The sequence below is a fragment of the Mustela nigripes genome, chromosome 2 (genome assembly GCF_022355385.1).
Source record: "Mustela nigripes isolate SB6536 chromosome 2, MUSNIG.SB6536, whole genome shotgun sequence".
NCBI lineage: Eukaryota > Metazoa > Chordata > Mammalia > Carnivora > Mustelidae > Mustela > Mustela nigripes.
The window spans coordinates 175,285,556-175,312,231 of record NC_081558.1 but is presented as its reverse complement, the minus strand read 5'-3'; the positions used below and the strand labels follow the sequence as shown (position 1 = coordinate 175,312,231).

General features: G+C 33.3%; 1 non-coding gene across 1 annotated transcript; it reads left to right on the top strand.

The window, feature by feature from the left end:
• Window positions 1-3,630: 3,630 nt before the first annotated feature.
• On the top strand, window positions 3,631-3,741 carry LOC132012679 (U6 spliceosomal RNA). The gene has a single exon (XR_009402681.1). It is a non-coding gene; the product is annotated as a U6 spliceosomal RNA (small nuclear RNA).
• Window positions 3,742-26,676: the final 22,935 nt, after the last annotated feature.

Below are 26,676 nucleotides of genomic sequence, written 5' to 3'. Positions count from 1 at the left end.
TGCTGAATGTATGAAAGTTTTCTGAAAGCAGCCATATGTGGGGTTAAAAAAAAAGAGAGAAAGGAAGAAAGGAAGAAAAAATAAAGTGGAATGACTCTTTCCTCACATTGACCATGAGGGTAATTCATTCTATCTCTACAGAAAAGAGAAATACTTCAGGCAAAATTCCAGTGATGCTTAAAGAAAATCCCTCTTCCCCAAAACCATCAGTAGTAAGTGTTCCCTTCACATTTTCCAGCTCTTTGTTCTCCTAAGTTATTAGACTTCTTAATTAATATGTTAAACTTTTTGGTTTAATGGTCTGGTTTTTTTTTTTCCTTCCTCACAATCTGGTGGAAGATACAGTGGTACAATAACAATACATATGATACTCAGCTTTCCAGCAAATGTAACTGAACTAGAGATGAAAACAAGAAAATTATTTTTTAAATGTTCTCAAATATTCAAAATGTATCACTAATTTGTCCTATTAAAATTATATTTTGTCAAAAGTGAGACTTCACAGAATAACATTCATAGATGTTAACTTTATACAAGATTTTAATGAAAGTGTTGATGCATTTTACCAATCCAGAGCAAATTAGAAGTAACACAAATTAGGAATAATAATAGCTGATACAGATCAATAAACACATTAAGAGTGACAATAAATGGTTCGTTCCCTCCTCTGTGGCTCTACTGTGCCTTGTAATTATTTCTTTTACAACAATTATTTTATTTGCTTACCTGCTTTTCCTCTGCATTAGACTTGAGTTGCTTTAGTAGAAGGGTGTATTTTATATATTTTGCCTATAGTGTATTTACTACTTAGCCATAGTGCATGTCAAACAGTGCTCAGTATTTCATTTAAGTGGGTTTTAAGTAAATGAGGACATTTAAACTGTAAATTGATAATTGTCTCTACACAGAGACAAGTTGATTCATTTGACTAAGTGAGAAATACTTCAAAAGAGCTATTGGCAAATAAGTTTGCTTGGGGCACATTTCAGTGGAAACAAAGAACCTTAGAAAATCTGCCCCAAGAAACAGGGAAAAGTTACCAGCTTTCATCACTGAAATAGCTATGTTCATACCCTCACCCATTAAGAACCATCTGGATATTTTTACATTTTTAATATTTTCTGTTATTACAAAAAATGTGTGGCATAGTGTGTGGATGAATCCCTTTTCCTTCCTTCCTTCCTTCCTTCCTTCCTTCCTTCCTTCCTTCCTTCCTTCCTTCCTTTCTTTCTTTCTTTTTTTTCACTGTATGAGACAGAAAAATAACACTGGCCATGTGTCATCTGGTTCTCCGTGGGCTGGGTTTGTCAGAAGAAATGCTGAGCTGGCATTTGGTGTTTAGGGAATTTTTAGGGGTCAACAAATTTGGAAGGGATAGAGAAGAAGTAGAATTAGGGAGCGGAAGTCAAATTGTGATACATGTCCATGAAGCATTCATGGGTCAAAACCATCGAGAGCTTGGGAGTAAATATTGGTATCTTAAAACAGCTAATTTGGGACTAAATGACCAGGGATTTTAGGTGTTGCCTTGGTTAGTTATTGGATATGGGCCATTCTGAGGAGGACCTGCTCTCAGGGAAGATGGCTTTCTACACACAAGGCAAATACCGAACAAACCTTATTGCTGGAACAACAAGTGTTTCCTTAAAAGGAAATCCCACAACATAGACTGCATTTGTAAGAGCCCAATAGAGGGAAAAATAAATCCAGTATAAAAAATTTTCCTTGTCAGGAAAACATTCTCTGTCTCATGAAACACACATACATGCACACACACATTAACTAGAATTGCTCATTCATTCCTAAGTGCAATCCTGGTAGACATGAAATTTAGACCAACTGGCCCCCAATCATTAATTAATAAGACAAAATAACACCTTAAGCTTCAATAGTTATTTTCTTCAAAAAAAAAAAAAAAAGCTGATGGCTACTTATAGCGTTCTTTTAAAATTTTTACTTCAAGTAAAAATACAAAGTACATATCTAAAAGTAAATTTACAAAAGCCAAGTAAAAGTCCAGGAATTATTTTGTAACCTCTGTTTCTTTCCAGCTCTTTAGAGATTATTGGTAATCTTTTGCTTTATAATGTTAGAGAAATTTAATGAATATGTATAGATGCAGATGTTAGAAAATTGCTGCTGCAGTGGGAATCAGATACATTAGACAAACTAATTTGCTTCTTTATTGTCAACTCAAATACTATTATTTTACAAGAGGATGTAACTATATAAATTCAATCAGTGATTGCTTCTTAAAAAGAAAAATGAACTTGCATGTTTTGATTAAAAAGAAAAAAAGGGGTTTTAATGAGTAAATAAAATATTTCAGGCAGGTGGTAAAGTCTAATACATACCTATGAAGTTTTTCACCTTGATCATGAAAAATATTCAAATAATATACTTATAAACACAATAGCTATTTATTGAAAAATTAAACTCAAACTTTCAACTCTGTAGTTTTTACATGGCATGGGTGAGGTATAATTAATCATGGTGAGTCAAATTGTAGCTTAATGTGAATGCTAAGAATTAGCTACTAGAAACAGATGGCATACTGGCTGCGATCTATTTTGATTGGTCAATGCACATATTACTAATTGCTGTCTATATGGAATGTCATCTGGCTTACAGAATTTAGGAAAACTGGACTGGTGATTTGCCATAAGGGCTGCTTGAAAAGAAATTCTGAATTGTCATAACATGCATTGATTAGATAGAGAAATTATAAAATTTAAATCAAGAAGATTTTTAGTATCAACCAGTCTGGTCATTAATGTGTCCTATTTACTGAACCATATAGTTTTCAGCCTTTTGTAATAAGTATAACTGATTTTTTTTCTTTTTTAATGACTGTGAGAGACAGAAAAAATATAATGTTTTTTCATTGGGTAATTTATAATCCACTATAATGAGGGACAATGACAAATATTTTATTCAATTTTTATGATCAATCCACTATGTATGCTATACATTGTTATTATATTAATATTAATTAAATATTAATCAAAACTTATTACTTTTAGGTAAATGCATTCAGTATGGTATTATGGAATAGAGAATAAAATCTAAGCTTCTTAAATTTATGCGAATTTTAAAAATTATTTGATACCAATCAGATCCTCAGGGGCCATCCAACAGAATAATAGTGCATTTCCCCAGAATACACTCCACGCTGTCTTGACTTTCTGCCTTTTTCATTCCAGTTATTTTTGTGTGTGTGTGTGCACTGAACTGTTCCAATGTCTGCTCAATCTTAATTATTCTTCAAAGGCCAGTGGAAATTCTGCTTATAAATGTTTTCCGGTCCCTCAGCTGTCAATTCTCTCTTATAACTTTGATCATCTAACCCACTTGTACTTTTATACTTTCTACTATACACTAACTAAATTTTGTGAAAAGTCATCTTTCTTACCAGGATATAATCTCCATATTGGCATGAAGAATTTATTTTCTGACTTTGTGTTCTATATAACACCACCACAACCACAATGCCATTATCTGCACTTAATGAATATTTATTGGAAGAATATGTTTATTACCTACAAGCATTGAATGAGTATTGTGATACATATAACCTGAAATTTAAGTTCAGATTCATTTATAGAGTCTTCTTAAACCTTATGTAAGCTAGTGCTCACTTCAGCAGCACATATACTAAAACTGGAACGATCGATACAGAGAAGACTAGCATGGCCCCAGTGCAAGGATGACAAACAAATTCATGAAGCATTCCATATTAAACAAAGCAAAACAAAACAAACCTATGTAAACTAACCTCTGACTAGATTTCATGGAAGAGAGAGAACTAGTAAATGCATCTATATATACATTGCACATGCAATAGACACATATTTGGTCTCAGCATCTTTGAGAGTTCTTATATTTAGTGTTCTTTATAATTTAGTGATTCAATTAACAGATCACAAATATCCATAACCCAGTTAATAAAACCATTATATAAACCATGCACATAAATAATAAAAAAGCACTATTATCCTGAAATCCTTACATTTTTAATATTTGACATTGAGTGAATGAAATATAAGAACACTAATCAAGGACTATGTGTTCTGACAAATGAGACATATATGTGAAAGAGGAAGGAGATAAATAATTAGAATGAACAAATACCTATATTCATTTGGAAACCATTTACTTTCAATCATTATGTTAACAGAAAAATCTATATTAAAGATTAAAAGCAGTACCATAGCACCTTTTCTAGGAATTTAAATACTTTAAAATCTGCAAATCTTTGAAAAGGAATTCTATTTGCACCTATATATACATTTATATACACACATGAACATATATATACTTACCTCATTTATAGTGAAATATGTTTCAAATAACTTCTAGACTATAAGAAACACTTGGTTATAGCGATAGTGAACTAACAAAATCAAAAGATCAGTGCAATTATGAGCCATGTCCAGAAAGTTGGAAAATAATGGAAAAATGCACCCTGATGAAAACACAAACTAGATTAAGATAGTTCTTACTATATCTGGGGATCCAGAGACATTTCATAAACTAAAATTCATGTGCATTATTAATATTTTGATTTACAGAACTCATCTATTTCCCAGGCCCCCAGGCACATGTAGTACAAGAATACCAATTTAATTAAGATAACGTTTGAAATTCAAGAGCCAAGTTAATCCCTTTTATATTAATAAGTTCTCCTTAAATAGATGCTATATATCAATTTCTGAAGGTTTACAAAGACAGAATTGTAAATGAGTTGCAAATAACTGAGCCTGGGATGGAAAACATCATTGTCTTTGGGTGCTTCCTAATACTCTCATGGAGCAAGTTTCCTCTTTCTCTCAGGTGAGATGTGCCATTCATTCATAACGAAGGAGAATACTTGGTTATATAAGAATGATTAAATTATTTATTTACTCCTTGGGTTTTAGCTGTAAAATATCACAATTCACACATAATCCAATGCAAATGGTTGTTTGGAAGGTGAATTAGTATTCACTAAATCCTTTGAGGTTCAAAAATTATGTTTTCAAATACTCTCTAAATAATGTATAATATATATTTTATACATAAAATACATTCTGTATAAAATACAAAATTTATTTAAAAATACATAATGTATTTTATGTATGTACATAACATTTAGGGAATATGAACTAGGGTTAAGAAAAGTGTTATAATGAGTCTTCAAATTCAAGTGGGATCTTCAGATGATCAAGACACACACGGTCTATAACATATCTTGTCCAAAAAGAGATGTTAATAATACTTGATATCTCTAGGAAATAAACCACAACAGTCTGAGTCACATTTTAGTACCCATAATAGAATTTTTTTTTTTAATTTTTTATTTTTTATAAACATATATTTTTATCCCCAGGGGTACAGGTCTGTGAATTACCAGGTTTATACACTTCACAGCACTCACCAAAGCACATACCCTCCCCAATGTCCATAATCCCACCCCGTTCTCCCAAACCCTCTCCCCCCAGCAACCCTCAGTTTGTTTTGTGAGATTAAGAGTCACTTATGGTTTGTCTCCCTCCCAATCCCATCTTGTTTCATTGATTCTTCTCCTACCCACTTAAGCCCCCATGTTGCATCACCACTTCCTCATATCAGGGAGATCATATGATAGTTGTCATTCTCTGCTTGACTTATTTCGCTAAGCATGATACGCTCTAGTTCCATCCATGTTGTCGCAAATGGCAAGATTTCATTTCTTTTGATGGCTGCATAGTATTCCATTGTGTATATATACCACATCTTCTTGATCCATTCATCTGTTGATGGACATCTAGGTTCTTTCCATAGTTTGGCTATTGTGGACATTGCTGCTATAAACATTCGGGTGCATGTGTTCCTTTGGATCACTACATTTGTATCTTTAGGGTAAATACCCAATAGTGCAATTGCTGGGTCATAGGGCAGTTCTATTTTCAACATTTTGAGGAACCTCCATGCTGTTTTCCAGAGTGGCTGCACCAGCTTGCATTCCCACCAACAGTGTAGGAGGGTTCCCCTTTCTCCGCATCCTTGCCAGCATCTGTCATTTCCTGACTTGTTGATTTTAGCCATTATGATTGGTGTGAGGTGATATCTCATTGTGGTTTTGATTTGTATTTCCCTGATGCCGAGTGATATGGAGCACTTTTTCATGTGTCTGTTGGCCATCTGGATGTCTTCTTTGCAGAAATGTCTGTTCATGTCCTCTGCCCATTTCTTGATTGGATTATTTGTTCTTTGGGTGTTGAGTTTGCTAAGTTCTTTATAGATTCTGGACACTAGTCCTTTATCTGATATGTCGTTTGCAAATATCTTCTCCCATTCTGTCAGTTGTCTTTTGATTTTGTTAACTGTTTCCTTTGCTGTGCAAAAGCTTTTGATCTTGATGAAATCCCAATAGTTCATTTTTTCCCTTGCTTCCCTTGCCTTTTGCGTTGTTCCTAGGAAGATGTTGCTGCGGCAGAGGTCGAAGAGGTTGCTGCCCGTGTTCTCCTCAAGGATTTTGATGGATTCCTTTCGCACATTGAGGTCCTTCATCCATTTTGAGTCTATTTTTGTGTGTGGTGTAAGGAAATGTTCCAATTTCATTTTTCTGCATGTGGCTGTCCAATTTTCCCAGCACCATAATAGAATTTAAAAGTGGAAAGAAGGCTGAATAAGTAACACAAGATTAATTTAAAATATTGTATTTGTGTAGCAGATACAATTTTAAAGGAGAACAATCAAGAACTCTCATAGTAGCAATCTATATCATGGTAATGCAAAAAATATTTAAATGACAAAAGTTTATGCAAGCAATATGTCTCTAATACTAATAGGAATAAGAACATGCTTTAAGGGCGCCTGGGTGGCTCAGTGGGTTAAGCCGCTGCCTTCGGCTCAGGTCATGATCGCAGGGTCCTGGGATCGAGTCCTGCATCAGGCTCTCTGCTCAGCGGGGAGCCTGCTTCCTCCTCTCTCTCTCTCTCTCTGCCTGCCTCTCTGCCTACTTGTGATCTCTCTCTGTCAAATAAATAAATAAAATCTTTAAAAAAAAAAAAAAAGAACATGCTTTAAAACATAAAGCATTTACTAAATTATGGTTTCATTTACCAGTCAAATCTAAAATCAAATACTCTTAAACCTGATTCAAAATTTTATTATCAGTATTCTTACCAGACTATCAGAGAACAAAGACAAACATAGAAAGACTTTAAAACTGATAAAGGTAATTAAAAAGAGAAACTGATAAAGGTAATAATTGTTTATATCTCACTGAAAGTTAATAGAAGGCCTTGTGTTTATCCTGATGTCTACCCACTAAAAAGAAATGAGTGATCAAGCCAGGAAAATTCATGGAGACTTAAATGTCTGTTACTAAACAAAAGAAGCCAATCTTAAAAGGCTACATATTGATGACTTAAACTATATAAATACTAATGTTTTTACTGTTTCCATAGTAAAGGTAGACCTATTGAAACAGTAAAAAGATCAGTGGTTGCTGAGGCTTTAGTGAGAGGGAGAGAAGAATCAGTAGAGCACAGGGAATTTTTAGGTCAGTGAAACTATTCTTTATGATACTGTACTGGTGGACAAATGTCATTATACATTTTTCAAAGCCCACATAATACACCTTAACATAAATTATGGACTTTGGGTGGTAATGGTGTGACATTGTAACAAATGTTCCATTCCTATGCAGGGGGGATTTGATAGTGAGGGAGGCTGTGTGTGTGTGGGAAAAGAGCACATATGAGAACCCTGTTCAGCTTTGCTGTGACTCTAAAATTTCTTTAAAACATAAAGAAATTATTAAAATAAATAAGCAAAATATAATAATTGAAGCTAATTATACAAAGACATGTAGCTGGGAAAAGATACTGTCATCAGAGCTACATAATAAAAAATTGCATGTAAATTTGTTGATTCACCATTCCCTGACTTTCTCTTTTCAGATATACACATAAACATTAGTAAAATGGATAGTAGGCACTTTATACTTTATAAATTCTAAATTTGGTGGGACAACAATATATATATTTTAGGAAAACCATCCAAGCAGTTTTTATTCATTGAGATTCATAATTACAACAGTCTCATCAGAGATTTCCGGTTTCCTCTTCTACTCAAATATGGGGTATAAGGAGAGTCTTTTGCATCTCAAGGTAGAAGAAGCAGAGATTATGCCAGCACTACCATCTACATTTACCTGCCAGAAATAAAAACTAGTTAAGTGAAAATGATTATCATATATATCTCCTTTCTTCCTTTTGAATGAGCACAATGTAAGAAGAGGGACAGACCTGAAATTACAACCACCAAACAAACACAAGATAGTTGTTGCCCGCTTTCACTGGCAAACAGAGCAGAGATGACATTGTGAATTGGGATGTCATCAAAGTCAAGGCAGTGGAGGCTCATTCCCTTGATGACTCTTTTTTAAATGTAGGTTTTCTAAAGCAAATCTAAAAGTATAACACTTCACAGCCCAGAGCACCCAAATCTGCCATCTCCCTGGATTTGTCTCCTCTGATGACCAGCTCTCTTTACTGACAGAAGTGGGCAGAGGAGCTCTTGGACAAACATGCTGTGGATTGAACGCTCACTTTCTGTGCAGTGGCACTCTGTTTTAGATATTTTTTTAAAAATTTTATTTATTTATTTGACAGAGAGAGTGAGCACAAGAAGGGGGCAGAAGCAGAGGGAGAAGCAGACTCCCTGATGAGGAAGCATCCCAATGTAGGGCTGGAGGCCAATGTAGGGCTCGATCCCAGGACCCCAGGATCATGACCTGAGCCAAGGCAGACACCCAGGCATCCTTCATTCAGATATTTTAGAATCATTCAACTTTGTTAAAAGAAATTGGAGGGGCGCCTGGGTGGCTCAGTGGGTTAAGCCGCTGTCTTCGGCTCGGGTCATGATCTCAGGGTCCTGGGATCGAGTCCCACATTGGGCTCTCTGCTCAGCAGGGAGCCTGCTTCCCTCTCTCTCTCTCTCTGCCTGCCTCTCCATCTACTTGTGATCTCTCTCTGTCAAATAAAAAAAAAATAAAATCTTAAAAAAAAAAAAAAAAAGAAAGAAAGAAATTGGAAATTCTGGAGTTTCCTGACTGCTTTCCTTGTTGGTTGTCGCCGTGGGTGGCATGATCATAGTGGTGACACTGCTTGGATTAGTACGCCAGGCTGCATTGCTGCTGGGCTGCATTGGTGCTGTTCCAGCTGCCTCTGCCAAGCAGGTGTACCTGAGAAGTGGAAGGGCCCGAAGTATTAAGCTGTCCTCATGCAGAACTGACCAAAGGGGTGTAAATAGTATAAAGAAGGCATTAACTCTGAACATTTATATTTAGTTACGGTTATGATAAATAACTTATAAAATATACTCTTTATAGTTTTGGGGGGAAATGTCATGTAATTTCAAATCTACATGTGTGTAGTCCACGAAAGTATTTATTTTCCATTTAAGGAATTCTGGAAGAGTCATCTCTCAATGAGAAGAATTTGCTGTAGTGGGGAGGTGTGGTCAATAGGAGAGGAGGGAACTATTGATATAATTAATATAATTACCCCCACACAGTTTCATAACTCTTACAGATTTTAAGAAACTCTGTAGTCAGCTACCTTGTACAATTTTGAGGAAGATTGTCTTTCATTGGTACAGGGACATCCTCTCAATTATTTTCAAGAAAGACTTAGCCAAATTGAAACTACAATCTGTTCTTAAATGTTCTGTTAATTCTGTCAAAATTAAATTTTATATATAAATATGTGACATATATTTTTATATATAAGTGTATATAAAAATATACACAAGTATTTCCATCAAATGAATTTTCACCCTTATATCCAGATAGACCTAAGTAATTAAAAACTTAAGAAAAATAAGAGCTATTAGCTATGTATTAACTGAAAAACTACATACAAACCAAAGAATGTGGAAGAGAAAAAAGGGCTGACAGGACAAAGGTTGAAGGGTGGGGAGACGCAAAAAATGTGGGACCAAAGCCCACCAACTTTATGTATTAATACCTCCAATCCATTTAAATATTAACCAGTTACCATTTTACTTTTACTTTTAATTTACCTTTACCAGTTAAGATATACAAGTGTATGTGTACACATATACTTGTATGTATATATATATATATACATACAAGTATATATATATGTGTATGTATATATACATATATATGTGTATATATATACATACAAGTATATATATATGTGTATGTACATACACATACACTTGTATGTATATATACACACACATATAAGTGTAAATATGTGTATATATAAATATGTGTATATACATAAAGATATGTGTATACATATGTGTAATATGTGTATATATGTGTAAATGTATATATGTGTAAATATGTGTATATACATATGTGTGTATATACATATACACATACACACATAAAATAGCTCTTATTTTTCTTATGTTTATATATATATGTATGTGTGTGTGTAGTGTGTGTGTGTGTGTGTGTGTGTGTGTGTGTATTACTCATTAGTCCTAGGAAGACATGAGCATATACAGAGAAATATAGAGAAATTATTTGATGTCTGTTGTGTAAAATCCTTTATATATCTTAATATGTTTTAAAGGGCAACTGAAAAATTATTAATCATAAATAGGCAAAGTTAGCAATATCCAGGATAATCCAAGATTATATCCTTATTTTATGTTCAGCTGATTATTAATCTTAATTGCATCTGTGAAGCATTTATGGCAATACAGAGATCAGTGTTTAACAGAATAACGACCACCTGAAGGTGTCTGTGTCCCAATCCCCAGAACCTATAAATCTATTATCTTACATGGCAGGGGGAATTTTGTAGATGTGATTAAATTAAGGGTTTTGAGAAGGGGAGATTATGGTGGATTATCTGAGTAGGGTGAATATATGGACAAAATTCCTTATAATTCAAGGAAGGGACAGAGGGCCAGAGTCGAGAGAGAATGAAAGGTGCCACACTGATAGCTTTGAGGAAGTGCCACAGCCAATTAATGTAGGTGGCCTCCAGAAGCTGAGAACAGGAAGGAAAGGACTCTCTCAAGGACTCTCCCCTAATATCTGCGGGAGGAAGGCAAACGCCTGCATTGCATACTTTTGATCTCCAGAACTATAAGGATAATCATTATATGTTGTTTTAAACCACTAAATATGTGGTAGTTTGTTGCAGCAACAAGAAAAGGATACATACGTCTTTAGAATGCTGCCTCTACAACAATGCTGCTCCCCTTCCTCTAATTCATTCCTGGAGGCCAGTGATCTTTTTTCTGCAGATGACCTGATATAAAATACAGCAAAACAAAATAAATCTAGTTATTAATACAGTAATGGCAAATTTAGTGTTCCGGGCGCTGTACTAAATGTAACATGCAATATTTCTGTAAATTATGGGTTAGTTTCCACTTTCACGTGTGAAAAAGGAGGCTCGGAGAATTTAGGCAGTTACTCCAAATATACGCAACTAATAAGTGAGGAAACCAGGATTTTTAGCCCAGTGATCTAGCTCCACATCTAAGCAGTCTTAATCATGTAGCATAATCTCTGTGGCTCTCTTGCTTTAGACACTAACTGTTTTTGGAGGTCTTTTGAGGAATTTAAAAATATGCCCTTTTGTACTAGACAAAAGCAAACATGCATATTTCCTTATATACAAATTAGAAATTTAGCATATGCATGTCTAAAAAGAAATTAATTGGTATGCTTTGCTTTAGCTCTGCTCTGATAGATATCAGAGACTTTCTGAAGGGGATGGAGGACTGAAAAGTAATAGAATTCGTTGAAATTTGACTCAGTGAACAGCCAGATAATCAAATACCCTCCCTAGGGCAGTACAGTCAAACAACGTGCCTTTTTGCTAGACAGATAAAAAATGATTTACACTGTGAAGGTATTTAGCCTGAGAAGATCCGAATTTGAGGCATCTAGCTCAATCAGTTTCAGGAGAGAAAGACTAGGCTGGATATCCTCGAAAGTATCCATTTTCCCAGTTTCCTGACTTCTGAATAGGGACCAGTAGCATACTGACCACTATAGAATGGACTTTCCATTCAAACCTTCTTCAGGTCCCGGAAGCTGTTCTCTCCCCTTGCACACTGATTCCTAGGGCTAGTAACAGCTCTCTACTAGCCACCAGTTATTTAATTTTTCTTGTTTGATGCCTGTAAGCCTGTTGTGACAGAGTGAATTATCTCATTATCGAACTCTTTTTAGTTTATCCAGTTTGAGTGTTCCATCTTTTTCCCCCCCAAAGCAATGGCTGATAAAAATTTACTAAAGGTATGAAATTTAAGTCAAAGGCAGCCTGCTGTGAATCACTTCCAAAACTGCTATCAAAATCTACTAGAAACACTAATAAAACCACATTTAATTAAAAAAATTAAACAAATCTGTCACTTATATGTGTATATCTATCTAAAACACCATTTAAATGACCATGTAGAAATTTTTAAGCTTTGTTCTATTATTATTTCTTAATGTATGGGTTCTATTCACACAGAATAGAGAGCAATCAAATTTTATAATAGCATGTCACTTTCCAAGAATATTCACATACTGAGAATGTGATTCTTATTAGATAAATTTATATTTATATATAGAGAGAGATTTATATAATGTATACAACTACATATAAATATTTGAGGTTTCATTAAGGTTTAAACATGCACGTTTCAAATTGTCTTTTTTTTTTAATAAAAAAATTCTCTTTATTAAGTCACTGTCCAACCTTGAACAGCTTACTAGGTTTTCTTTTTCTTTCTTTTTTTTTTTTTTTAATATTTTATTTATTTATTTAACAGAGATCACAAGTAGGCAGAGAGGCAGGCAGAGAGAGAGAGGAGGAAGCAGGCTCCCTGCTGAGCAGAGAGCCCAATGTGGAGCTTGATGCAGGGCTGGATCCCAGGACCCTGGGATCATGACCTGAGCCGAAGGCAGAGGCTTTAACCCACAGACCCACCCAGGCACCCCCTTACTAGCTTTTCTAATTCTACTTTCCTTTACCTGTGAAAGTGAAATAATAATGTGATTTGTTACGGAGACTTCTCTTGTCCAAGCAAAACCTTTATTTCCAGGAATATCTCCTCATCCTTTATAAATTACCTGGACTATACAATTGGTTTATGGATGATGAGAGTAAGGCATGTGGTCACCGCTGACCCAAGATCTATTTGCTCATGTGAAATACTACAGGGCTCTATTACTGTGCTGTGGCACCAGGAAAAGCGCTTCATTTTGATTTTGGAGTTGAAGATCAAAGTAACTAAGTTCTTGAGCACAATAGCCATAGGGAATCACCTGGACGTGTGTCAAACTTTATGTGAACGGGCATTAGATATGGTGTTTGTAGAGTCAATTTGATTATTTTTAACAATATTTTAGCCAATTGAATAAAAAGTTATCATATTTTACATTTATTCTATATTATTTAAATCTAGTTTAAATATTTACTTTGATTTCCTGAATTCTAATGGAATATATATTTTCCTAAACAAAAACAGAATTACTAAACATAAATGGGAATATATTTTCATTAATTTTGGTCAAGCCTGTTTACTTCATAAACAAGAAAACTGACTTTTATACAGGCAAAGTGATTTTTCCAAAAAAGAAAGAGGTGGGCAGGAACACAGGAAATTGAAACAGAGCATATAATGTCACAAACACTCTTTTGATGAACTGGACTATGTCAGAATTCTTCCACATACTTCTGACATTTATAAACTTTCCATTAACTTCTACAATCAGTTTTAATGCAATGAAATGAGAAAAAATATGTAATATATATGGAAATAAGGTTTATATCTTAGTTATAAGTATAGGAAATGTATGGTCATGATCATAAATATAAATTTTCATAACATAATTAGGTATGAATTACTGCTAATTTGCACACCAATACAGAAGGAGATTGAAATGATCAAATGAGTAGAAGGAAAGTCTGGTATGTTTTTCATATATTGTTGAAAACATACTAAATAATATTCAATGCAAAATATTGAAACTCATATAATTTCTGACCAGTCCATTTTTATTGTCATAGAGTAAATTGAATTACATATGTAATAAAAGTTGTAGGATGTTAAAGTGACTTGCTAGAATGCTCATTAAAATTAAAAGCCAAAATGAATTGGAAGACATTTAAAACCCTATTTCATCAATTTATTTTAAATGAGATCTTAAAAGCTAACAATTAAGAAGCTTTGGATCAGAGTTGAAGGAACTATTATTGTTGACCTTGATTAAGTCTGAAAATATTTACTGGGGTTAGGAACAAAAATTCTGAGTCTCTTTCTGAGTGATGGTTATTATCAGTATTTTTATAAATATTTTCCATGAAATTAGACAAAATCAGTCTGAGTTTAGCATTTCACATAACAGAGCATTTGTAAATTGTTAAATAAGTGAGATTCTCTATAGAACAATAGGTTTAATGTCTAAGAAGGATATGGAAAATTTATTTTTTCTATTAGAATTAAACGAAGTTGATATTATTCTTATGAATTTAGACAATTATGTTCCTAATATGAAAATGATTGAATTATGTATTTCATTAGTGGCTTTTGCTAAGTACCTTCCATATTATAGTTTTCTGTTCAACATTATTCTCAGGAAAGTTTTGAAATAATTCTTAATGTATGGGTTCTTATAGTTCATGAAAAACTGGTAGTAATATCCCATAGAAAATAAGCAAAATAAGAGTTTGCTTTTAAGAAATCCAAGACCAAGGATGAAATTGCTTTCTTAATGTTTGTTGTTGGAAAGCAGCCTGAACTTTTCCAAATTCAATTTAGATATGAAAACAAGTATTGTTCTGGGCCTAAGTAAAAAATAGCCTCGGTCCAAATGAAAATTCAGTTTCTTCTAAAACTACTCTTGTATTTTTAAAATGATTTTCCAAGAAGCATAACTGTTTATTTGTTTGAATTTGAGTGAGTTTTAAAATGTGCTACTGTATCAATATGTCTGGTCATTATTTTAAGTCTCCTTGAAAATTAGACACTTGGAAAGGATCAAATATAATTGTGAAAAATTATAGTTAGGAAATTCTACACAACAAATTCTTCTCTGCAGTTCAGTAAATTAAAACATTTACATTAAGACATAATTGTATTTAAGTTCCAAAGTCAAAAGGTAAATAGAGGCACCTGGGTACCTCAGTTGGTTAAGCATCTACCTTTAGCTCAGGTCATGATTTCTGGGTCCTGGAGTCAAGCTCTGGGTTTGGCTCCCTGCTCAGCAAGAAGCCTGCTTCTTCCTCCCTTGCTTGGGCTCCAGTGCACACACTTTCTCTCTCTGTGAAATAAATAAAATCTTTTAAAAAAGAGATAATAGACTCTTAATCTCACAAAACAAACTGAGGGTTGCTGGGGGGAGGGGGTTTGGGAGAAGGGGGTGGGATTATGGACATTAGGGAGGGTATGTGCTTTGGTGAGTGCTGTGAAGTGTGTAAACCTGGTGATTCACAGACCTGTACCCCTGGGGATAAAAATATATGTTTATAAAAAATAAAAAAATTTAAATTCTTAAAAAAAAGAGATAATAGAAATTTGATTTTACTATGAGACTTTTAGATCTTATATTTAAAAGTCACTGGATTTTTAAAAATATATATATTTTTACTATTACTGTTTTTAATTTTAAGATTCCTAGGCCCCCCAAACCTTCACCATTTTAAACAAAATACTTCATTAATTTACATTTATATTTTTCATCAGACATATTTACATGTAATATATTTCTCGTTTCAGGCAAGGGAACACAGCATGTTTGGTTTAGTTTGCTTGGATGGTTCTATCAAAGTACCACAAACTGAGTATGCAGTTTAACAGAAATTGACTATGTCACAGTTCTGAAGACTTAGAAGTCTGAGATCAAGCTACTGACAGAGTTGATTTCTTCTGGTGGCTTATTAGGGAGAATCTGTTCCATGCTTCTCTGCTAGCTTCTGATGGTATGCTGGAAATCTTTGGCATTCCTTGGCTTGTAAATGTATCATTCTGATATTTGCCATTATGTTGCCATGGTTTCTCCCTATATGCATGTTTCTCTCTGTCAAAATCTTCCCCTTGTTTGTAAGGTTGCAGTCATACTGGATTAGGGCCAATGTTAATGACTCCTCTTATCTTGATCATTTACAAAGACCCTATTTTGAAATAAGGCCATATTCACAGTTACTGGGGGTTAGGACTTCACATCTTTTAAAGGGGATACAATTCATCCCATAGCAATATTTTAAAAATGACTAATCAAGCAGTCAGTTAGGAGCACTATCTGTAAGAACAGTGGGAAAAAGAAAAATATAAATAAAATGTGACCCTATCATTTAGCATATTTATAATCTGAATTTGAAGGCAGGAATTGTCTGCATGCAAAATGAGAAATCAGGGCATAATGACTTAAAGACAGTGGGAAAAAAGTTAGGAGGTGGGGTTGATTCTGTGTCTTTCTACCTGCCTTAACTTCCATAAATCTATGTTTACTTATAAATATAATGCAAATAATGAGAACATTTGTCTTATTGTGCTGCTGTGAAAATCAAATGCATTAAGTATGCAAAGCTGTTAGCAATATGCCTGGAATATAAGAAAGGGTTTACTACTACTAATAAAAATAATAATGTAGCAAAAAATAATAATAATAATAATAATAATGTAGCAATAAGTAATTCATGTTAAATCAAGAGTAATCCACGAGTATCAAATTTTAGATGGTTAAGTCATTAAAAATTAGATGTCAGTGTGCAGTGGCATATTTCACAAGGATTTCATTGTAAAAGGGGTTTTAATTGTGTTAATAGTTACTAAAACCAATACAAATTCAGAACCCAGCCTCTCTACTTGGTTTCTCTCACACACTCTGTCTGCTTTGCTTTTGAGTGCAGCAACCTATGAATCATCTGTACAAGTTAACAAGGTTTTCTGATAAATCACTGAGGGCATATTCCCCTTGAAATACTGCTGCTCATTTATGCAGCTAGTTTATTTGGATCACATAAATTCTTTGGTCTAATTGGATAAAGGGTGAAATATTACTCAAAATCAGAAGAAAAAATGATTTTTTATGCATCAAAGAACAAAATTCATTGGGGTATTCTATATAATGCTTAAACCAATTTTACTGATAATTTGAAAGAATATTGAATGTACTATAGGTGAAGAACACATTAATCCATCAGTTCTTTATCAGAGAAATATTATAACTTCCCATCTGTTTAAATTTGTCTTTTACTCAGACATATTATCTAATTAGTTTGCAATTACACTTTGGTCTGTGGTCTCTAAAAGTGCTATGAAAAAAAGTTTAAATAATTCAAGTTCAGTTGTAAAACTGCAATAAGCCAGGGTAGATTTTAAATTTGAAATTCAATTTCAACCTGGTCACAGACTGTAATAGAGAGCATAATGGAAGTGCTATGGCACCAGAGATGTTTTATTATTTATCATGGAATGTAAATGACATGCTGCACACCATCAACATAAGCAATTCACAGAAACTGTATTATGGTCCTGAGAGTTATTTATTAGAATAAGCGTTGGACTAGCATTGAAGGGTGAGAGTTTGCATGGTTCTGTGAAATTAATTTATTCTTTCTATCCACCAAGGTCACTCAACATGTTCACTGTTTTCAAATGACCTGTTAGTATATAATATACACATTTCACTAAAAGTTGACTTCCCTCCTGCCTCTCCTTTGTACACATCCCTTCCAATGAAGTTTCTTACAGTGCTGGAATCAAGTTTGATGAACCAGCCCTGGATCTAGGCTCCCACCTTGAAGTTTGAAATGGCAACAGTAGTAAGTTTAACTGTCTTGCTAGGAAGACCATGGAGCTTACTCCAAATATGGCAATACCTTTGTACATGTAGCACTTATGATCTGAATAGTAGTGTTTCTATAGTCTAGAAATGATTATACTTTGGGAGGAAACATAGCAATAGAATACACTAGGGGACTAAAGTACATAACTGTAATTGGTATTTCATTCATTTAGAAATAAAATAACTTGGGGCGCCTGGGTTGCTCAGTTGGTTAAGCCACTGCTCTCAGCTCAGGTCATGATCCCAGAGTCCTGGGACCAAGTCCCACATTAGGCTTCCAGCTCTGTAAGAAGTCTGCTTCTCCCTCTGACCTTCTCCCCTTTCATGCTTTCTCTCATTCTCTCTCTCTCTCTCACTCTCAAATAAATAAATAAAAATTAAAAAAATAAAAATAACTTTTCCACAAATTCCAATGCTTATATTATCTAAATTGGAAGATCTTTCTAATGTCACTACATATGGAAAACCAGTTAATAATTAGCAAGATTCTTACAAAGCATCAATCTTAGAAAGCATCAAGAGTAAGAGGAAGTGACTAGAGAAATATTCCACTCAGGCAATTATGAAGCTTGTAAAATTAGTTCTATCCTTTTTCCTGAGAATACAGGGTCTCTTTGGTCTGAATTTTAATGACAAATTGTTCACTTTCGACCTGAGCCTTCCATTTTCTCATTCATCCTGACAGCCTCTCTTTTAATCACATATTAATTTTTGAATCAGGGTTTAATAGGATAAATTAAATTTTCCCATGTGACATTATTATCATACTCTAATTGTACATTTTTACAATTAAAATTAGGACACTTTGATTAGAGTTTTGAGAGTCCAAGACTTTAAAATTTCTTTCATTTAGTCAGTTGGATGGCTAACCACATTGGTCCATGGATTTTAAAAGTTTAAACCTCAGTGGTCATTGCTTACTTATATAATGATGAAAATATTTGTCTCTAGGACCCCAGATTGAGTAAAAATATGTACGAGAAGTCCCAAACCTTAAACATTATGAAAATTTTAATGTGTCCTAATATATTATAAAAACCACAAAAGCCCATCAAAAGACTAAATCAAAGATGAAAGAAATTAGAATTTACAGTGCAAAATGATATAACCTCTATGATTATAAGATTTAAAATACCCAGAAGTTTATAATGAGTGACAATTTAAATAAATATAATTCCACTTCTGAAATAATTTCATAATGGAAATTCAGATTCAGTCATGTTTACATTTGGAATAGAGAAGTCACTCAAAATACATCCATACAAACTGAGGGTTGGTGGGGGAGGGGATTTGGGAGAAGGGGGTGGAATTATGGACATGGGGGAGGGTATGTGCTTTGGTGAGTGCTGTGAAGTGTGTAAACCTGGTGATTCACACACCTGTACCCCTGGGGATAAAAATATATGTTTATAAAAAATAAAAAATTAATTAAAAAAAAATACATCCATACATCAGAAAATGATTATTATTCCTTAGGATATTATATATTAAATTTGTAAGTTGCTAGATCTGCCAGAATCTTTAGGACAGGTTAAAAAACAAATTCTTACTGCGTTAGATAGAAGAAAAAGTTAACACATTTTAATTTAAAACCACCTTTTTCATCATTCTTTTGAAAAATTCTTGTTTTAGACAAAAAGACTTTTCACAGTCATTATATACTTTCTTTTCTAAATTAAAGCATCAAAATAATTTCAAATCTTTAGCTTAAATACCAAGTTACATCTACTATATTATTTATTATGTGCTTATGCCAGTGCATATACTCTAAAACACATTATATAATATCAAAACGTATGTTATAATGAATATTATAAGGATATGATTATGGAACATACAAGAAAGTAATAAAAAATTCAAATGTGGGCTTTTAAAAAAAGATTTATTTATTTATTTATTTGAGAGAGAGTGCAAGCAAGTGAATGAAAAAGGGAGGGACAGAAGGACTCATAAGCAGGGTCTACACTCAGGGCAGAGCCTGACATGGGGCTCAAATCTCATGACTCTGATATCATGACCTGAGCCAAAACCAAGAGTGGGACCCTTAACCAACTGAGCCACCCAGGTGCCCCATCAATGTGTTTTAAGGTAGCAATTTATTTAATATAATTAGAGGGGGTATTCTACTTTAGAGAAAACTGAAGACAACAGTGTACTTGATCATTTATAAATAATACCAAATGTAGTAGTAGCTGAACTTTTTTAAAAAATTACATTCTTCAGTTTCTCAAAGTAATCTTTAAGTCAAGCTCCCTCTTTCTGTGTATATATAAAGAATTTTTGACATAACAATATGTATGTGAATATACAGATGACATAGAAACACGTATTTACAACATAGATATATCTCTATGTTAAATATAGTTTATTCTCTAAACACTAATATGGAATCGTGAATTGATTTAAATAGTTCTACCTCCCTACCTCTAATTTCTATGCATCAATTTGCTGTATAGATAAACCTTAGATGGCAAACTATGAGTTTATTATTTTGAATTGGCAAAGATGCTAAAGAAAACTTAAAAGTAGATGTTGTGCAGAAATAATCTTTCTTAATTTGCTCCATCACATGTCAAGTAGGATTAATAGGCTATGAGCCTTTGCATTTATTATAATGCTCTGACATTCCATTTATCACATTTGAGTTTCTTCAGGGGGGTGAAATCAGCACATCTTCTTCAATTTATCTTGTGATATAGTATAAAATGCTGTTTTCTTCATTAAGTTATAAAAGAGTTAAAATTTCTGTAAATAGAAACTATAATGAATGTTCAAGATCATTTACTGTGCTGAAACAAACCTGCAATCCAATAGCTGCTCTGCATCTGGCTATCAGTAAAACTTTGAAGATTGAGAAGGGAAAATATTTGAAGTTTTATTGGAAGTATTTTCTTCTCAGGTTAGGGTGTACCTATTAACTAAGAGCTATGCACCATGTTCAATATGAAGTAAAAATGAAAAATGAGTAGTAAAGGAAGCCAATTTCATGTTTAAGTAATTTCTTTTGTGTTTATTTCACTTATCTCAAAGTTTTAAAAAAAACACTGTATTCAAAATTAGCAGAAAAGAATAGAAACAGAACGATACCAGCTTTTATTTGTAAATGGATTTCCAACTTTTATATATATATATATATATATATATATATAATCAAACACATATTAAACTTTTATGATGTGTTAGGACAGAGTCTGGCCGTATACTGAGACATGCAATACAAAAGTGTAATGCATGCCCAGGAGCTGGAGAGTGCCCGAAGTCCATGGGTGGCCCTGTCACTAAGGTTGTCAGAACATGGTCGCCTGGATGGCTCACTGATTGGGCCACTGCCTTTGGCTCAGGTCATGATCCATGCTCTGCAGGGAGTCTGCTTCTTCCTATGACCTTCTCCCCACTCATGCGTGTGCGCTCTCTCTCTCTCAAATAAATAAATAAAATCTTTAAAAAAAAAAAAAAGAAAAAGAAAAAAAAGATTGTCCGAACAGCTCACATTTGGGCAGAAGCCTGACTGGAATGAAGGAGTTAGAAATGAGGCTGTCTGCCAGGAGAGCGTTTTGAACAGTAAGAACTGCCAGAGCAAGGAGCGGGTAGGGACATAACTGACACATTTGACAATCAGCAAAAAAGCCAATTAGGGGAAGAGTAGGAAGGGATTAGATTAGAGAAATAGCTTGTGTTTTGTTAAAATGAAGTTTCTGTCAAATTTTGGTCAGAATTACTCCTTTTTTTTGGTATCAAATAATATTCATTGTCATCTAGTTTGGAATGGCTAAGACTGTAGATCCAAAAAGTAAATTGTTATAAAATTATTTAACCCAAACAATCTACCCATTTAGTGCCTCTAGGAAGCCTGATAATTGATCTAATAGACAAAAAAGAAAACTGGAGTAGAACCAGTAAGAAATGAATTTTGTTTCGATCTTGAACGAGTACAGTGTGAAATGTCTGAGTTTTGGGGGAAGCTTATAAAATTATAAAATGTCAAAAGCAATCATCACACTACCCTCCTTAAAAGGGCTGGCATTATCCTCTCTCCAAACTCCCTAATCTCATCTCACACCTTTCACATCATTTTACAAAATGTTAAGCTCAAATATATAAGATATATCCATGTCCTATTAAAAAAAAAAAAGATTATGAGGAACACACCTGAATTTGAATACAGTGATGTTGGTTGACATTGCTTTGAGGGCAAACGCACACCTCAGGAATCAAGCGGCTTCCCAGTAACAGCCTTTGCTTTCATGGTCATTGTTTTGTGTCGGAAGATTTCTCTGAGAATTTAAGAAAGTGGGGCTTTGCACTAGATTTTATACTATCAGGAAGTGGAGATAATGCTATTAATTGGTATCTTAATATTTCTTAGCTAGAAAATAAGAAGAATATGAGGTTAAAGTTGTCATTGGTAAAGAAGCAGCAGTAATTTATATTAGCCAGAAATGGGACTATTTGGCTATTTCTGTAGTTTGGACAATGTTACTGCTTTTTCTAAATTTATACATGAGTAGGGGGTGGTCTTGCTTTGTCTTGATCCATTGAGTTTCCCGAGGGGTCTCATCTGATGTTGCTCTTAAATTATTTATGAAGAAGGTGGCCATGGTATAGCTCTGAGGGCTGTACAAGTTCTTAGCAACACCAAAGCCTTGTTGAAAGTAGGAGGCTCTAGCTCCAGGCCAGCTCCAGGCTCTCAGATGCTACTTTTCTATTCTTTTAATGTATTTGTCAGGTTTGGGAAATAAAAGAATCTCCAGCTTCATGGAAACCCTCAACAATTCTTCCTATTTTGTAAGAGGCTATTTAAGACCTGTATTAAATGTTTTGAAGAGATCATTGAGGAAGACGTCTGGGCCTAGATAATTATTTGGGAAACGTTTCTTAATTACAAATTTATTTTCTTAAAATTAGTATTGAAAACTCAAATTTCCTATTCTTTTAGTTTTTAAAACTTTTGCATTTCTAGAAATGTGTCCATTTCTTCTAAATTTTCAAATTATTGGAAAAAAACTGTCTCAAACATACTATTGTATTTAGTACATATTTGTTATATTTTGGTCATATTTCCTTTGATATTTTATATTGTTTTTTCTTTCTTTCTTCTTTCACTTTTTCTTCTGATCATTCTATGAAATAAGGTTTTCACTCTTTTCAAGGAATCAACTTTGGCAATGTTGTTACTTGATAGTATGTTTGTGTTCTATTTTATTATTTCCTTCCTCTAAGTTCAATCAGTGTCATCCCCAGTTTTTTTGTTTTCTAACTTCTTGAGATGGCTATCTAGATCATTTTTTAAGGCTTTTCTTTTTTCCATCTTATACATTAAGGCTATACATTTTCCTCTGTTTACCACAAGTTTTGATTTAATTTTTATTACTTAATTCAGAGTAATTTATGATTGCCATTGGGTTTTCTTCGTTGATTTTGAGTTATTTAAAAGTGTATTTAATTTCAAGCATTTGGTGATTATTCATTTAGCATGTAATAAAGATCTGGATTAATCTCTATATTGCCATTGACCATTTTGTCTTGAGACTTCATGTTTTTTGGGCCTTCCCATCTACTATGTGATCACATGAACATTGCTAGTTGTGGTGTTTTACATATATCAAATAGAGTTTGATTGTTATTCAGACCTTCTATAACCCTGATGGTTTTATTGTATTTGTTCTATCTTTCCAGGTGTGATATGGATTTTGTTCTTTTTCTACTTTTATTTTTATTGATTTTTTTTGCATAAATATTTTTGAGATTGTGATAAGGTATATGCAAATTTTAAAATATTTTCCAAGTTGATTGATTCTTTTTTTTTTTTTTTAAAGATTTTATTTATTTGACAGAGAGAGATTACAAGTAGGCAGAGAGAGAGAGAGAGGGAAGCAGGCTCCCTGCCGAGCAGAGAGCCCGATGCGGGACTCGATCCCAGGACCCTGAGATCATGACCTGAGCCGAAGGCAGCGGCTTAACCCACTGAGCCACCCAGGCGCCCCAAGTTGATTGATTCTTTTGCCCTCAATTAGCTTTCTCTACCTCTGCCATGCCATCGGTGGTCTATTTCTAGAAATACATTATGCCTTAAAGTTTTTATCAGCTTTTCTGCAGATAGTGATTTAATGAAATACATTTCTCTGTCCTTTAATTTCAAACATTCTTTATCTTTACATTTAAAATATGTATCTTGTAAGCACTATATATTTTATTTATTTATTTATTTATTTTTTATTCAATTAGCTAACATATAGCACATCATTAGCTTTTGGTGTAGTGTTCAATTATTCAGTAGTTGTGTATAAGACCCAATGCTCATCCTATCATGTGCCCTTCTTAATGCCCATTACCCAGCTACTCCATCTCCTGAGCCCCCTCCCTTTCCATAACCCTCACAATTTGTTTCCTGTAGTCTAGAGGCTTGCATATGTTTCTTTAAAACCAATCCAGTTTTATCATACCTGTTAGTCCATTTACATTTAAAGTAATGACAAATATAAATGGGACTTCTATCTGTCAATTTACCACTGATTTTTATTTGGATCATTTTCTTTTCCCTCTTTGACATCTTTGTTTAATGAAGTATTTAGTTTTTACCTAAATTACCAAATCATGCTTGATTGACTAAAGTCAAATATGTAATAGATTGTGGGTGATAGAGTAAAAGATAGTAATTATCAGTTCCTTTTCTTCTCTTAAACACATGCCATTCCACACATCTAGATGTCAGTTTAGCCTGTCCTAGTGATTTAGTTTTACTGTGCAATATGGCGAAAGTGACACTGCAGTTTCCACCTACCTCCTAAGAGCGCTGTGAGATTATACATTTTTCTCTTAAATTTGGAACATCAAAAATACATAAATATTGAAGAGGTTGTAGATAAACAAGTATTCTTCTTCACTGGTAAGAATGGTCCAGCCACTTTGAAAGAGAGTTTGGCAATTTCTTACAAAACTATACCTGCACTTACCGTATGACCCAGTAATTATGTTTCTTGCCAGGGATTGAGGGGATGGGAGGGATAAAAGAGCAAAACACAGAGGGTTTTATTATTCTCTGTATAATATTATAATGAAGGATATGTGTCATTATACACTTGTTTAATCCCATAGAATGTACATTATCAAGAATGAACCCTCAGTTAAAGTATGGACTTTGGATAATTATCATATGTTAATGTAGGTTTATTAACCACAATAATTAATACCACTTTGGTGAGTAATGTTGATAATCGGAGGCTATGCATGTGCAGGGGCAGAGAGCATATGGGAAATATCTGTACCTTCCTCTCAATTTTGCTTTGAACCTGAAGCTGTTTTTTAAAAAAATAAGGTATTTTAAATTTTTTGGAATGTCTATAATAAGACAAATGGTTGAAAATTAATTTGGGGTCTTTTTGGTACAGTAATCAACACAGTTAAAATACAGGAAAAAATTCCCCCCAAACTAGGTCAATCTAGTCCCCTACATACTTTCAATCAGACACTGGATGGATATCTGTCTGTGGTATTGAAAAGAGATCCTATATTCACTGGCCAGAGTGGTATCAGCAAAATCCTTAGCAGCACAAACAAACCTTCTCAATATTGAATTATCTCTGTATAACAAATGTGTAATATAATTCTTGCAGCTAGAGTTTTTAATTTTGTCTGCAAGAGATTGTTGAGTAAATAAGAAACCATACCAAAATGTAGAATCATTTCTACAAATGCATCACTGAGATATTTTTAACTGTGACATTTTCATTAATCTATGCTATAAATTAAGCAAAGGTAAGGTATAATGAATTTTATACAGCATGATTAAGTACTAGGATTCAGGATTAAACTCATTAAATTAAACTAATAATTTAATAACTGTTAATAAAACTTCAAAAGAAAAAACTTAAATAGGATTTACAATTTTAGGAGCACACAATTTAAAGAACGTATTTTAATACATTAACATTTTCTTTATAACAGTTCTAGATATTCACTTACATACTTTTTCACATAAAACACTCTAATTATAGTAATAAGATTTTTGTCTTCAATCCATTTTTTTATATTTTCATGAAATGTTTTTAATTGAAATATAATACATATTGAACACTAGTAATCATTATTATGTAATATTAATAAAGCAAAAATGTTCAGAATGTTTTATGAACCATATACATTCAATTTTACATTCAGCTTAAGTGTAAGGTGAATTCCACATTCAATTTCTATTTTTATTTATGATATATATTTAAGGTATAGAAAATCTTAACTCACAACTTTGGATCACTTGTAAAGATAAAAGTGACCTGATATCATCAAGGGCTCTGGATCTTAAAATCAAACTGATAATAAAATTATGGAGAGATTTGTTCTTACTTTCATCAAGCAGTCAATCTTTAATTCAAGCAGTATGATTTAAGCTTGAATGTTTTAAGTTAGTAATAGCAGGTAATGGATTTTCAATTAAATTTTTCTTTGGATCTAGAAAATACTTATTTTCTTATACTTTGTTGTAGAAATAACATATATTTGTTTAATATGCCTGAGAACATATTTATGAGCACATATATGGATTTTTTTTACCTCTAATGCATTTAATATCAAGTGCTGGAAAAATTATGTGTTGTATTTTGGAACACCACTTAGTCTTTTTTTTTTTTTTTTTTAAATCCTGATATCTTAAAAGTTCAAGTTTTCTAGATACTGAACATTTTCTGAGATAAGACACTTGAAGAGAATTACTTAGAAACACATTGCATGTATCAATTTTCAGTCACAAACTTCTCATGTGTGAAATGTAATTTTATTTTTCCCCCTACCCTAAGGTGCTTTCTATCTTGAACTCCTACTCCTCTTAGCTGGATATTTAAATGAGTCACTTACAGGAAAAAAAAAAAAATCTGATT